Raw genomic sequence first — 16,544 nt, 5'->3', positions numbered from 1 at the left:
CTACTTTATGTTAAAGCATTTATATGACTATAAATATTCTATCATTTCTATCCTAAATAACTGTTGGATACTGGGAAAATTATTTAGTCAGAACAATAAAGACAGTTAAAAAATAACTCTTAAAATTCAATTGTATTATGGAACAATTAAGCAGTTCTTATATTGTTCCAACACTGTACTTGAACAGAAAGCAGGAAAGAGGAATTTGAGATACTGTCCTAGAGCCTGCTTTATATTAACCTTATCCAAAGTCATCATTAACTGCTTCACTGTAGTTCTAGAAAGCATCAGATCCCCAAATAATCTCTCTGTAGATCTGCAGTTATACATAACATTATCAATATCACTTTAGCCAAGTTAAATTTCTATCACAAGCCTGTATTTGCTCATACATTATCTTCTGATACATTCTAGGCTGCTCAAGAGGAAGCTTTATGTCATTGTTCTTATACTCTATGCAAAAAACATGCCTAGCACAGAGTAAATTTTCAAAGAACATTTTTATCAATGAATAAATAATAACTATTTATTTAAACAGAAATTCGTTCCTGCAGATCCTGACTTGGATCTCCAATATGATGGCAATTATTTGCTTTTTTTTGTTTTTAATTTTCCTCCACATATAAACACTCTTTAATGTTGTAGGTAGAACATATTTTCCCACCCCAGAGATACTAGGCATAACAAAATAACTATCTTTTGCCCATTCAGTTTTAGTGGATATAACACACAGAGGCCTTGAATATGCACACATGGTTCTGTTTGTGCTTGTGCTCTAGGATTTGATTTTAAAAGTATAATATGTCTAAGGTAGCTGCTGCTACTTTTGCTTGGCTTCCCAAACAAGAAAAATGGAATAAAAGTGTAATGAACCACTGCCTGGATCCAAGTCTCACCAATATGCAGCCTGAAGCAGAGCTGTCCAGACAAGACAGGTCTAGATCAGCTGAACCACTGTCAACTAAGTGACTTGAAGCAATGGGAACTTATTCTTGTAGCAAGAACTAAGTTTTGGAGTAATTTTCTAGCATCATGTTGTAATAATAGGTTTCTGATACAGTTTTACAGAGGGCAAATTGACTGAACACACACAAAAACATTAAATAAATTTATTTAGAGTCATGACATAATGTTGAAAGATACAAATCTGTTTTCTAATTTAGATACAGATAGTTCCATGCATGGATAATAATCCAGAATTCTTATATAATCTTCACCTTTTAAAAAAAATCTATTCATCATCTTTTTGCCTATTTGAGGGATTATTAATAGAGTAATGCAGGTAGAAAAGAGGTTGGAGATTGCCAATCAGTGCTATTTAGATTCTGGCTTTTTGTATATTAGTCCAGATTCTTAAACTCTGCAAAGTTCATTCCTTCTGCATGAAGCTTTCCCACAAGGAACTTTCCTACGTTGAAATTATTACTATAGTACTTTTAGAAAGTACTTTATATTTAGCAGTTAATGATATATTCTTTTGCATTATCTTCCAGAGGTACCACTGGTAAATTTTATTTCTCTAACGAAACTGCTAACTTTTGAGGTCATCTGCTAATTTTATTATGCTCTTCCATAGTGCCTAAAATAATCTTAAACATAAAGTAGACATTTCATAAACAGAATGACTACACACCACAACTTTTCTGGGATACTCTCATTTATATTTTTTATTCCAGAGTATTATTAATAGCCCTACTCGTTCTTAAAGTATCCCAGCTTGGACAGTGAATTATCTGGTCAACATTTTTTTTCTTTTTTGGCTGTACTGTGCAGTATGTGGGGTCTTTGTTCCCCAACCAGAGTTTGAACCTGAGCCCCCTGCAGTGGAAGCACAGAGTCTTAACCACTAGACTACCAGGGAAGTCCCTGGTAAACATGCTAAGAAATAACTGCTAAATGGCTAAATTACCTCTTGGATCAAGTTACGTGTATACGATCTACCATCAAAATAGATTAAATTTGTAGACATGCTAGCAAGTATTAATATATAACAAATTATCATTTTCCTGTGAGTTCTTCTACTTGTCCTAATAACTGAAGAAAAATAGTGGCTAAACATTTATTTGCCTTCTGCCTTTCAAAGGACAGTGTCTAATATGATATTCATGTCTGGTTTTTCTCATAACATGATATGCTGATATTCTAAATCTTTGTTTGTATAGCAGGAACTCATGGCATATTTCAATTCTATTTATACTTTATTTATATTTCAAAGGCAGAAGCCAAAAGCAAAGTGAGTTCAGAAAAGTATACAGAATAAAACACTTGTGGTAAAGCATTTATCAATGCCTTTGGAGTCAAACAAGTCAGTGAAAGGCTCTAAGGAGAGATGTATTAAAATCAGAAGAAAACCACATAATGTAATCTAAACTTTTGATTTTCCTTCTCTAGAACTTACATACTTCTCATTGACTTAAGACTATGGGTCTTAATGAGCTATGGAGTAAAGCAATTATAGATTTTAGAGTCATCAACATCTGAGTTTAAAAGCTACCTTTGCTATTTACTAACTATGTGACCTTGAACATCTCTGGCAATGTTGTTTTTAATTTGTAAAATGGAGAAGTTCATGTCTTCTTCTTTGACTATTTTTACTCTTCTTTGACTTCTTTGTTTATGCAGTTAAAGAAAAAAATGTATAATACTAAATACGGTGTTTAGCACAAGTCATTGTTCAGAAATGATGTGACTGACATGAATTAACACTTTTTCCAAAGACTAAATTTCATCTCAAATTCCTAGGAATTATTGGAGCTTGTAGATTTATTTTGGAGTTTCTCTGGCAATGTTTTAACTTCAGATTTCTGTTCTCCAAAGGGCTACTTTATTGATAACATATCTTTTTTTGTATGTTTATCCTTCATTAGGAAAAACTGAACTGTTCTGAGCTGTTTAATGATTTTAAAAGTCCAAAAATAAATGGGAAATGCAGCAAGGGAGGGGCTGAAGGTCCTCTGTTACAGCCAGTTCTTGAACAGACTGTCTTGCTTTTATGTGCTGCTCTGCTACCTGGGTCAGGAAGACCGCTGGAGGAGGGCATGGCTACCCACTCCAGTATTCTTGCCTGAAAAATCCCCTGGACAGAGGAGCCTGGTGGACTACTGTCTGTGGGGTCAGAAAGAGTCAGACACAACTGAGCACACACATATGCTTCTACTGTTGCTAGATGGGAACAATGTTAACTTAGATCAGGATGGTCAGACTATGACAGACAAAGGGGAGTTGAATGCTGAGTTCCCATTTATATAATCTAATGCATTTAGTGAAACCTGGGAAATAACAGCAAGATTGCTGCACACATAGCAGGCAGGACAGACATGCCCTTGACCTGGATCAGGGCCACTTCAGGGTTGCTTTATAAATCAATTTGAGACTACTTATAAACTAGTTTCCCCAGCTCAGTGTAAAACCAAATGACCAAGATCTTTATGATTTTGTAGGAATACAGATGGGCCTTTGTGTTCTTCTTTCGACTTATAAGAAATATATAAGTAATTATGCTGTCCTAATGTTTAAGTAGCAGTTCTTTCTGAACTTTGAAGGGCTTTTATTTAAAACAATTAGAGGAGTATTTCTCCACAGAATGAAAAAGCAGTAACAAATCTACAAGTTGAACAAACCTACAGTTACACTTTTGCTTTTGTCAAAATGATTTTGATGTGTAGTAATTCCAGTCTAAGTGCATCTAACCAGGGCTTATCAAAAATTTCAGCTAATCTAATGTGTAATTTAATCTTCCTCTAGCTCTAGGTTGTTCACTCTGGAGTTTTAGCAATAGTGAGATTTATGGATATACAACATTAAGTTGACTGTGTTAAAGATATGATGTTTAAAAGTGTTAAAAAAAAAACAAACCCTAGAACAGAAAACAGTCATGAACTCTTACCAAAAATAAATAAACAAATAAAAATAAAACTGATGTAGAGAACATATTTCATGACAAAATAGCTAAAGGAAAAGGAAATAATCAATCTTCAAACTTTAAGCCAAATGTTCTTGCAGGTCAAGTGGAATATATGTTGGGTACTTTTATTCTTAGACAAGGCAGAGGTTTATGAACAGATCTAAAATATCCTTAAGAAGCACAGATTACTCATATATAGTTATTAAATACTTAAATTTCTTCATAAATCTTAAGGACATCAGTTGTCAGAATATCTGTGCTCTATGGGTTTTCAGTTTTTGTTCCCTTTAATAGCTTAGAAAAGAAGATATGAACTATGAGAACTGTTAAAGCAACAAAAAAGTCTTTCTGTGTTTTCTTTTGAGAGAAAAGGTAATTTGTTAAGAAACCTCCTTGACAGGATGATGGAACATACTTCTTTTGTTTTTTTCCCACCACGTAGAGCCATGAGAATCAAACGAAAGCTAGGCTTACTGTAACACATTGACTGACAATTAGATTTTAAAACCCCAGGAAATAGGATCTCATAATGGTACCTAATGGGACTCTGAAATAAAGTCTACTGCTCTCAGGTATCATCAGGTAGTAAAATTAAAAGAAAAGCACAGAAACTCAATTATTGCTAGAATCGGCTCGTTAAGTCAGTTGCTGTCACAACTGGAAGATTCTTTAACTCCATGGCAATAATGTGTATTTTTGGTTTCCTGTACCATTAGAGATTATCATGCCTCATAAAATTAGAAATGTGAATCAAATTTTGGCATCTTTTCCACGTGGAAATCTCTTGAGACATTTTGTATACACCTTTATCACAAAACAGGGTAATTTTATTAAGATATTTAGGAAATAAAATTTGATAGTAAATGTCCTTGAATATGATGACTTGATAATTGTAGTATTATCAGAATCCCATATTTTACTACTGCTTATGTAATATATTACTTTTATATCATATCAAGTTACACTGAATGAGACAATACTAAGAATTTGATGAAACAGAGTAGAAAGCAATCGTTATTAGAAATATTTAGACATTCAGGGATAACAAGGATGCAAGTACAGGTTATAAAAATCATGATTGTTTTACCATTGTAAATTGTATGCTATGATAGCAATAGACACAAATGTTTGATTTTTGTTGTTTAAAAATTTGCCCTTAGAATTTGATTGAATTTTCTTTCCCACAGTCCATTATTATCAACAAAGCAAAAATTAATTAGAAAAATGAAAAATGTATTGTTTGGACTATGAATCAGTCACTAGAGATACAAAAATTTCAGTTAGGAGTTCATTATTCTAAAGTTTTGTTTTGTTTTGTTTTAATGCATTTTTAAGTAAAGTTTGTTAATCACAAAGTCCTAACAATTTATACACATTGTTTTACCATTACATTGTATGCTATGATAGCAATAGACACAAATGTTTGATTTTTGTTGTTTAAAAATTTGCCCTTAGAATTTGATTGAATTTTCTTTCCCACAGTCCATTATTATCAACAAAGCAAAAATTAATTAGAAAAATGAAAAATGTATTGTTTGGACTATGAATCAGTCACTAGAGATACAAAAATTTCAGTTAGGAGTTCATTATTCTAAAGTTTTGTTTTGTTTTGTTTTAATGCATTTTTAAGTAAAGTTTGTTAATCACAAAGTCCTAACAATTTATACACATTGTTTTTCTTTGGGGGTTGACAAAATGTAATGCCAAAAGAGAATCTGATTCTTTTTTTTACAAAGGAAGGAGCAAGGCTGACTGTTGACAAATATAAAAAGATGCATGCTTAAGACTTCCACGGCAGAACATCCCATGTATCTGCCTAGGCTTGGTTTCAGAAGCTGAGTTCTCCTTAGCTGCATAAAGAGGTGCTTTGGGCAATCTCCCTCAGAAGACATCCTCATTCTCTTTCACAGGAGCGAGAGGATGTAAATAGAAAGAACAAAGAAAAACTCAGTGGATTTAGGAAAACCAAGCTGCACCCATGGCACCTGCTCTACACTTTAAAATATAAATCATTTGAGCCTATTTAATTTCTGAGTTGTTATTCTTTATTTAAAAGACCAAAAAAAGGAATGAGTCTTTACGGAATTCTGGGAAGAAGAGAATTCAAAAAGATATATTGCTCCAGACATGAGAACAGAAAATCAAAAGACTTAATTGATACAATTTTGCTTTACTATAAAAAGTCAGGGATGCTTTGTGCAGAAAAAAAAAAAAATGACAAAATACACCAGGAAGTTAAGAATATTAGAATTTATGTAATAAAAAATGTTTTGTTTTTCAGAGCACTAGGTGGTTGCAGTACATCAAATGAAAGTATGAAGTGAAAGTGAAAGTGTTAGTCGCTCAGTACTGTCTGACACTTTGCGACCCCATGGACTATAGCCTGCCAGTCTTCTACATCCAAGGGATGTTCCAGGCAAGAATATTGGAGTGGGTTGCCATTTTCTTCTCCAGGGGATCTTCCTGACCTAGGAACTGAACCCAGGTTTCCCACACTGCGAGCAGACTCTTTACCATCTGAGCCACCAGGGATGAAAGTATGGAAAATGTTAACATGTTACATTTCAGCAACATTAAAGTTTTTGTTTTTTTGTTTTGTTTTGTTTTTTTCCTAGCAGAACTAAGGCATCACTGAGCAAACAGTACAATACAAACAATGATGTTAAACTCTGGCATTTGATTTCTAAATCATCACACTGTAACATGAAGAAGAATTACATCATGAGAATTAATCATTTAAGAGACACTTGGGAGTGAACCAGAGATCAAATTGCCAACATCCGCTAGATCATCAAAAAAGCAAGAGAATTCCAGAAAAACATCTATTTCTGCTTTACTGACTGTGCCAAAGCCTTTGACTGTGTGGATCACAATAAACTGGAAAATTCTGAAAGAGATGGGAATACCAGACCATCTGACCTGCCTCTTGAGAAACCTATATGCAGGTCAGGAAGCAACAGTTAGAACTGGACATGGAACAACAGACCGGTTCCAAATAGGAAAAGGAGTACGTCAAGGTTGTATATTGTCACCCTGCTTATTTAACTTATATGCAGAGTACATCATGAGAAACGCTGGGCTGGAAGAACCACAAGCTGGAATCAAGATTGCTGGGAGAAATATCAATAACCTCAGATATGCAGATGACACCACCCTTATGCCAGAAAGTGAAGAGGAACTAAAAAGCCTCTTGATGAAAGTGAAAGAGGAGAGTGAAAAAGTTGGCTTAAAGCTCAACATTCAGAAAACTAAGATCATGGCATCTGGTCCCATCACTTCATGGGAAATAGATGGGGAAACAGCGGAAACAGTGTCAGACTGTATTTGTTGGGGCTCCAGAATCACTGCAGATGGTGACTGCAGCCATGAAATTAAAAGACGCTTACTCCTTGGAAGGAAAGTTATGACCAACCTAGATAGCATATTCAAAAGCAGAGACATTACTTTGCCAACAAAGGTTCGTCTAGTCCAGGCTATGGTTTTTCCAGTGGTCATGTATGGATGTGAGAGTTGGACTGTGAAGAAAGCTGAGCGCCGAAGAATTGATGCTTTTGAACTGTGGTGTTGGAGAAGACTCCTGAGAGTCCCTTGTACTGCAAGGAGATCCAACCAGTCCATTCTGAAGGAGATCAGCCTTGGGATTTCTTTGGAGGGAATGATGCTAAAGCGGAAACTCCAGTACTTTGGCCACCTCATGCGTAGAGTTGACTCATTGGAAAAGACTCTGATGCTAGGAGGGATTGGGTGCAGGAGGAGAAGGGGACGACAGAGGGTGAGATGGCTGGATGGCATCACTGACTCCATGGACTTGAGTCTGAGTGAACTCCAGGAGTTGGTGATGGACAGGTGGGCCTGGCGGGCTGCGATTCATGGGGTCGCAAAGAGTCAGACACGACTGAGCGACTGAACTGAACTGAACTGGGAGTGATGGGACAGGTGATATGGAGTGAAAGAAAGTTGTGAAAAAGCTACAACCTGAATATCATCTTTTTCTTTCAAGTAAGAAGATAAAGATAAAGAAGAAGGTAAAGAAGATGAAGAAGATAAAGATAAAGAATAAGATAAAGATACTAAAGGCAACAGTGTGTGATGGTTAAAGACATGGTTTTGGATTCAGGTCTGAGTTTGAGTTCTGCTTTTGTTATACTCTAGATCATATACGCAAGATTTATATTATAAATTTTATTTCCTTCATTTGCAATATGAGGTTAATAATAGTTGTTTCATGCTGTTCTTTTGAAATAACTTCAGAGAGTTCACTAAAAGTATTTAGCACACTACCTGGCACAGTATACATTAAATAAATAGCTTTTCTTATAATAAGTCACAAGTGTACATATCTGTGGCTCAGCTGGTAAAGAATCCTCCCACAGTGCGGGAGACCTGGGTTCAATCCCTGGGTTGGGAAGATCTCCTGGAGGAGGGAAAGGCTACGCTCTCTAGGATTCTAGCCTGGAGAATTCCATGGACTGTATAGTCCATGGGGTGGCAAAGAGATGGACATGACTGAGCAACTTTCACACACACATACACACACACACAAAATGAAATATCTTGCTGCTGCTTGATAATGTGGTTTTTTGTGATCTTCCTTAAAATGTTCTGCTGGGTAACTGTGTTAAGCTCTGAAATGCCCAAGTTCTACTCAAGAAGTTCACAAATCTTGAGACCTAGAGCAGGGCCCTGTTCCTTCAGAGAGGCACTGTCAACTCTCCAAGCTAGTAGGCTGCCCAAATGGGTAGCTTTTATTTCGGTTTTTTTTTTTTTTTTTTTTTTAATTCACACAAAAGTTCTATCTTATTTCAGTTCTGATCACAGTACCCTTCACACCCATAGAAGTACACTAAGGTTTCGTAACCTTGTAAACAGCTCTGCATCTTGGGCCAATGGAGTCACCTCATTTTTGATTTATGAATTGCTATGGGTTTATTTGTATCTGTTTTAATTCCTAAAGTTATATCACTGAGACTTTTCAATCTATTTCTGTGGTTCTCAGGCAACAGTTTGCCTGATCACCTTGCTCGTTTAGCAACGATGCTTAATGCAGTTAGTTTTTATTAACTCTAATTTTCTTCACTCTTCATGGTTAAAGTGATTCACAGAATAGGAAGAGAGTGGAAAGGAAGTAATCAGATGTTTTATAAAGTTTAGAACTTTGGATACAACTGTTTGATTTCGAAGTCAATGATGATTTACTATTCATATGAAGAATGGCAAATGGTCTGGTATTTTACTCTACTTGTGAGTTACAAAGCTAATTTGCTACAGTTTCATAGATGCTGGTGAAAAGCTCAAGATTCCTAGGTCAGAGACACAAAACTTTTCATTATTCACTGCAACAGAAATAATAGGATTAACAGCATGTTCATTTTTTTTTTTTTGGTTCGCACAGGGATATGCAAAGAGGGACAAGTGTCACCTGCACAGGCAGTGTGCTTCATTACAGGAGAAAAAAATGCTATGAGTGAGGAGCCCAAATCTTTTATAAAGGACAGTAAGTATACCTTCTTCCTTTGTTCCAGAAGAAGATACTAATCTAGCATCAAAGGCTTTTCTTTATATAAACATCCTTGAAAAGATATTACAGAACAAATGAAAATCTCTGCGCTTGCAAGACATGTAGGAACAGAAGCTACCCAGGGAGAACTATCTTCCAATGATATGAATATTGAAAGATTTCTTCAAGGGGCACGTGTGTGTGCTTAGTCTCTCAATCACATCCACCTCTTTATGACCCCATGGACTGTGGCCATCCAGGCTCCTCTATCAGTGGAATTCTCCAGTCAGGAATACTGGAGTGGGTTGTCATTTCCTCCTCCATAGGATCTTTCTGACCCAGGGATAGAACCCATGTTTCCTGTGGCTATTGCACTGGCAGGCAGATTCTTTACCACTGTTACCTGGGAAGCCCCCCCTTTCAAGGGACATATTACGTTTAACCATTAGATGTAGAGATTATTTTTATAAATTTGAGCAAAATGTGATTTTAATAAGTATGGAAACCATTCTGAAAATAAATTCAAAGTTCATATCCTTGCAGGGAGAAGTATCCAAGTGCAATTTTCGCTTAAAAAAGTGAAAAACCTGAAATTACAAGAAGCTCAACTCTCTCCTATTTTTATCCTCTGTTCACTTTATATAAATAATAAAAAAACAATTTACATATAACTTTGAGCACAGATATCATGGGCTGATTACTTCTAGGTTATTTTCCTTTAAAATAATTACTTTTTCAATTTCAATATAGCTGGAGTGATTGCCTTTAAAAACTAATAGTAAGAAGATTAGGTTTTGAAATAAAGAGGAAAAACAAAGTAATTTTTCAGTTAATCTTCACAGTGAAAGGATTACAACCAAAAATAAATAAGTGAGATAATTATAACTAAAGAAGTTAATTAAGTGGTTTTTACAAATATATAAGTGAAAGGCAAATAGAATAGAGAAAATAGATCCTCTAGTAATAAGCAGAGGAGTAAAATTAATGATGCTACAACACACTTGAATTATTGAATTCCTTCCTTTCATCAGACTTTAACAGAAAAAAAATGAATAAAGAAAAACAATTAAAAAACAATGAAGAATGTAAAAAATGCAATGTTCCTTTCCTTGCCAAGCAGGTATGGGGAATTTTGAAAACCATTTATATTAAGCAACTTTACAGGACTCAAATCCATGAACACTAAGGAACGATGAGCATATTTAATGAATCAATGTATTTTAAATAAACATGAAGAAGATAATAGGCATTAAATGATTAGAAAGCATAAGTATATTCAGTGGAAAACATCCAGAATGAAGGTGAACAATTCAAAGAACAAGTGGAACATTCCTCTGGTGTAGAATTTACCAAAAAAGAAAAAAAAGAGCTTGATGGCAAAGAAGTAACCTGGAGAATGTAACCACTCAACTTAGAGTATAAAATAGCCCCAAGCAAAAAAAATACTTTTAATAATAGGAATAAATCACTACTGGAACAGGTAAAAATGTACCTTAAATTTTAGAGAAAAAATTTAAATTATAAGTTAGTTAAGCATAATCTTATAACTAATGATTTTGAAAGGAGAGAATGATAGGTTTTAAAAATGGATTTTGATAGTATATTCATTAATAAACCTGTAGAAAAATAAAGAGGTGTCATCTCCTTAAAGAATTTAACTCACATGGCTGAAAATAAACACTTGTTTCCAAAAAACTGAAAGAGAGGGTACATAAGTAAAAGAAAAATCTTAGGAAATGACATAAAATAGTAATGAAAATATAAAGAAAATTAAACCCGTAGGAACAAATCTCTTGACAGAAAGAAGGCAACCAAAATCTTACTCACATAGCTCAACAAACTTGGTTGAGCATATGCTTGTGAAGAGTCAGAGTGAGCTTGTGCTGCCCAGGGAGGGCCAATTGTTAAGTATCAAATAATTTGCAAGATGGATGCAAAAATGTTGGCAGTTTGATATCAGCCATGATAGGAGCATTTACAACATGGAAATCAGCAAATGATACATATCAGGATGATTTTTCTCTGGTGATTTTTCTCTTCTTCACTAATCAACACTGCAGCTACTATGAGAGAGGACTTATTACTGTGGACTGATTCTGCAATATTAACAAAGGACAAATTCAGGCTAAACGTATCAAATCCTTTTGCCTCTGTCTTTATTCAGAAACAAGCTTTAAACTGGAAAGGATAAACTTACATTGTTAAACAAGGAATTACAGTCTAAGACCAGAAAGCTTGATCTATCTTTATTTTAAAATGGTATTTTTTTTCTCAATTATATAAACAATGAATCATTATCATGAAAAATTTTAAATCTGAACTTTGAAACATCTATAAGCCTATAATCAAGGGATAAATATTGCTAATATTTCAATGTATTATAATTAAATATTAATAAATGTATGTTTTTTATACATTTAGATAGCATCATGGACTCAATGGACATGAGTTTGAGCAAACTCCAAAACATAGTGAAGGACAGGGAAGCCTGGCGTGCTACAGTCCATGGGGTCACAAAGAGTCGGACACAACTGAGTGACTGAACAGTAATATTTTCATATACTCTGTTTGGCAACTTGCTTTTTGTATACATTTCAGCTGCATAGTGTTTTATTGTAATCATTCTTCTATTTTAATCATTGCAATCATTTTTCCACTGTTGGTTCTTTAGTATGTATTTCTTATACTTAGTTATAATTATAAATAAAACTCCAATGAATATTTGTGAACACTGATCCCTACATTCCTGCATATTTCCACAAGCTAAAATTGCCAGAGGGGGAATTACTGAGACTAAGGAAACAAACATTGTTAAGGTTCTTTCATGTATTACAAAAAGTTTCTGAGAAAGTAGGTTTGAATCTTAATTTCTTCATCTTTGTACACAAATGTCCATCTCTCCACACCTGTATGGCATGGATGATTATCATTTTTAGGAAATGGAATCAGAGTCAGCATCTGTAAAGGTTTCCTGAATCTGAAGCCAGAGATGTTCTACCACTGAAAGCTGTCAGTCCTCTAGAGTAATACAGCATGTACCCAGGTCCCATATTGTCCATCTGAAGTCTATTAAAGGTAAGCTTGAAATTTCCCCTATTTTCCCCAGATGCTTCAAATGATCCAGATTTTTTCTTGTTTGTTCTGTTTTTCCTGTTCAATAGAATTATACTATCAATTCAGTTTGTCTCTAGGAGACACAGGTTCTCCAGCATTGCAGTTAATCCAAAGCTTGACATGTACTGGACAAATCACTGGTAGTAGATATAGCCAGTGTTACCATTAATAAGACTCCTTATTGGGACAGACATTTTCCATTTCCTACCTTTACACTCTCACCTGCAGCTTGGGGTTTGACCAGAAGCCAATACTAGAACTCTTATAGTTGATAAAGCTGGCCTCTTAGTTTTCAGTTCTTATTTTTAAGAATGAGGTTAAAAATAACAAATTTAATTAATTGCCATTGTTTGTTTGTTTTCCTCTAGTAGTTGCCCATTAACATCTTTCCTTGTTTCTCTTCCTGGGAGAAAGGAAAATTTCAGTGTAATTCTCACTCAGTATATAATAGTCCCCATATCTTATCTGTTGATGTTTAGTTACCAAGTCTTGTCCAACTCTTGTGACCCCATGGATTTTAGCCCTTCCTCTGTCCATGGGATTTCCCAGGCAAGGATGCTGGAGTGGGTTGGCATTTCCTTCTCCCGCAGATCTTCCCATCTCAGAGATCTAACCCACGTGTGCATGTTTACCACCGAGCCACCAGGAAAGCCCCAAGATCCTATAGGTTTTGCCTTTTTCTTATTCTCAAATTTTTCTCCTCCTATCCTTCCCCATTGTTACTTTCTCCATCATCTCCCTCATTCTGCATGCTGGCTTCACTACTGATAAGCTTTCTACCCATTGCTGCATGAGTAACTGTTCTAAAATAATTAAAAATGAATCATATATTCTTTTAGGTTAAATTCTTTGTTGACTCCCTCTGACTTTACAACTTTGATCTGGCTTCTAGTCTCTATTTTTCTGTTGGATGTATCCATCCATGTATTTTATTCTATAATATTAATACTTAGGAACTCTTGTCCAGTTCTGTAACAGCCCAGATTTTTTTCCCCTTTATGAGGCTTTACTTCTTTCTTTTTAAAGTACACAGAACCAAACACAACACTACAGTTAAAATTATACAAAGAAACTCAAATTTCCATTTGATTACTGATTTCTTACTGACTCACATGCCTTACTAATCTTATTGTAAACTCAATCCTCACATATTTTTATAGAAACTGCTATGTTTCTTTCATCCTGTACTTGTATAACTGACTTTAGGGTACCTTTGTAGGGTATTGGTTTGGTCCTGCTCAATTTCACCTTATAAGATACAGGAGAGAAAAAGTAAATTTAAAAAGGACTTGGTACTGTATACAGTAATTAAGAATAACCTGTGTGCTTAGTCACTCAGTCTTGTCCAACTCTTTGGGACCCCATGGACCGTAGACCACCAGGCTCCTCTGTCCATGGGGCTCTCCAGGCAAGAATACTGGAGTGGGTTGACATGCCCTCCTTCAGGGGATCTTCCCAACCCAGGGATCAAATCCAGGCCTCTCGCATTGCAGGTGGATTCTTTACTATCTGAGCCACCTGGAAGCCCAAGAATAACCTACTAAGGTCAATAGGGTGGTTTATTACTCATAGAAAATATAAATATAATTCCCTAAAACATTGTTAACTAACTACAATAAGATAAATATAAAAATTGAGAACAAGTGTTTAAAAAAAGTTTTAAAATAATTTGACATGTATATGATGCCTAATTCAGTATACAATTTTGTGTTAGTTGAATGTAAACAGGATTTCAGTATTAATGAAGAGGAGACTATGATGTAAAAGAACATTTGAAGTGTTAAAATACACAACCAGCACTGGTTGAGAGATGGAGAAAAATCAAGCAGATTTTGATTTTCCAAAATTATTAAAGATTAAATTGTTTCACTGGTTTTATGTTTCACTGGTTTAAATAACAGTTTAGCAGTCCCTTTTGAAAAATTAGGAAAGTTGTATTCTATAATTTTTGAAGCATTGTCATTGTTAGTATCAATTGTAGGAACAATCTTGCACTTGATAGATGTTAGATAAACTCAAAATTTAGAGGTAAGGCTTTCACATCAAATGTCTACAGTTTGCATTTCTGATGAACCAGGCAGCATATGAATCAAAACAGCAGTCCCAGAGATGTAATATATATTGGAGAGTTATAGTGTAACATATTAATTATGGGACCTTCTATTTGCTGAAGAAAATGAAATGTTTATAGTTCTTTATTACATTAAAATATTGTGTGTATCAAAATTTGACCCAGGGTAGTCTGTTAAGCTGGAAAACTGACTAGCCCTAGGCTCATTATGATATTAATAATATCTAGAATTATTACTCCAATACACAAGAAGAATTGGTTTAATTTCTAAAAAGAAATTAAGTGTTATTATGCTATGAACACTCTGAGCGAGCATTAACGAAGCATAACATGAGTTAAGAATGTTTTATATAGATGGCTGCTGGAAAATTTTTAAATGTTTTTAAAAAGGAATGACTATTTTATAAAAAAAAAAGGTCTACCTAAAAATTATAAATATTTTATAAATGATTCATAAATATTTTAAAAGGATGACTGCCACTCAGCTTCCATGTTTTATGTCATGCTTGCATTGTACTACTTTCTTTACATTACAGTATTTAAAATTATTTTCAGTTGCTTTTCCAAGATATGCTGGCTGACAGTTACTCTTATAGCAACTCCCTCCCATTATCCACATCTTGTCCCCCGTTGGCTTTACTGATGCCAGAGTGATATTTCTGAGTTGCAAATTTGAGCCTCTATCTCCGTTCCTTGTAAGCTTTCAATAACAACCTATACGGTCAAGTCCAATTCTTTAGTGCTCACAGCTTTCATGGGCTGCCCTACTGATTTTCAGTCCTGAGCTGAGACTAATTCTTCCTGATGCAATCTATTCAGTGGACACAAAATGCAACCTTCAGGGTCTTTAGAATGCTTGGAACTTAGGTGTCCACATGCTTTTGTGCACACTGTTGTTGTGTCTGCACTGAATGCTCTTTCTCAACCCCACCTTGTTGGAAAGTCTGATCCCTTCTTCAAAGAATAAGGCATGATCTTGAAAGTGAAGCCTCCTTTGATTTCTTCTACTAACTAGAATTAGTAACATTTCTCATCATCCTGAGCTATCACAAAACATAAACTCTCTGGTTGTATATACAATCACTTAATAAGAGCAATACAGAAATTATAAATTTCACAGGGTCTTCAATTTTTCATTTAAAAGCAATTCATTTGTTCAATTCTACATTTATTGTATATAGATTTTACTACAATTTTTTTCCCCCTAAATTTGCACTCAATTTAGGTGAAACAGGAACCTGCTTATCCTCACTAATGTACTTTCTAAGATTTCTGCTGGACTGAAAAATTACTGTAGGTACAGTGTTTTTACACTAGAAGACCTGGATCTCATCTAACGTTTCTCAGTAGCTGCTTCTTTTCTGTGTATTATCCTTCTAGCACATCCTGAGATTTTAGTGGCACTCTAATTAAGATATGCAGATGACACCACCCTTGTGGCAGAAAGTTAAGAAGAACTAAAGAGTCTCTTAATGAAAGTGAAAGAGGACAGTGAAAAAGTTGGCTTAAAGCTCAACATTCAGAAAACGAAGATCATAGAATACATTCCCATCACTTCATGGCAAATAGATGGGGAAAAAGTGGAAACAGTGGCTGACTATATTTTTCTGGGCTCCAAAATCACTGCAGATGGTGACTGCAGCCATGAAATTAAAAGATGCTTACTCCTTGAAAGGAAAGTTACGACCTAGACAGCATATTCAAAAGCAGAGACATTACTTTGCTAACAAAGGTTCATCTAGTCAAGGCTATGGTTTTTCCACTGGTCATGTATGGATGTGAGAGTTGGACTATAAAGAAAGAAAGAAAGCTCAGCACCGAAGAATTGATGCTTTTGAACTGTGGGGTTGGAGAAGACTCTTGAGAGTCCCTTGGACGTCAAGGAGATCCAACCAGTCCATCCTAAAGGAGATCGGTCCTGGGTGTTCATTGGAAGGACTAATGTTGAAGCTGAAACT

This window comes from Bos indicus, chromosome 3 (genome assembly GCF_029378745.1).
Source record: "Bos indicus isolate NIAB-ARS_2022 breed Sahiwal x Tharparkar chromosome 3, NIAB-ARS_B.indTharparkar_mat_pri_1.0, whole genome shotgun sequence".
NCBI classification, from domain to species: domain Eukaryota; kingdom Metazoa; phylum Chordata; class Mammalia; order Artiodactyla; family Bovidae; genus Bos; species Bos indicus.
Note: the sequence above shows the minus strand (reverse complement) of the source record.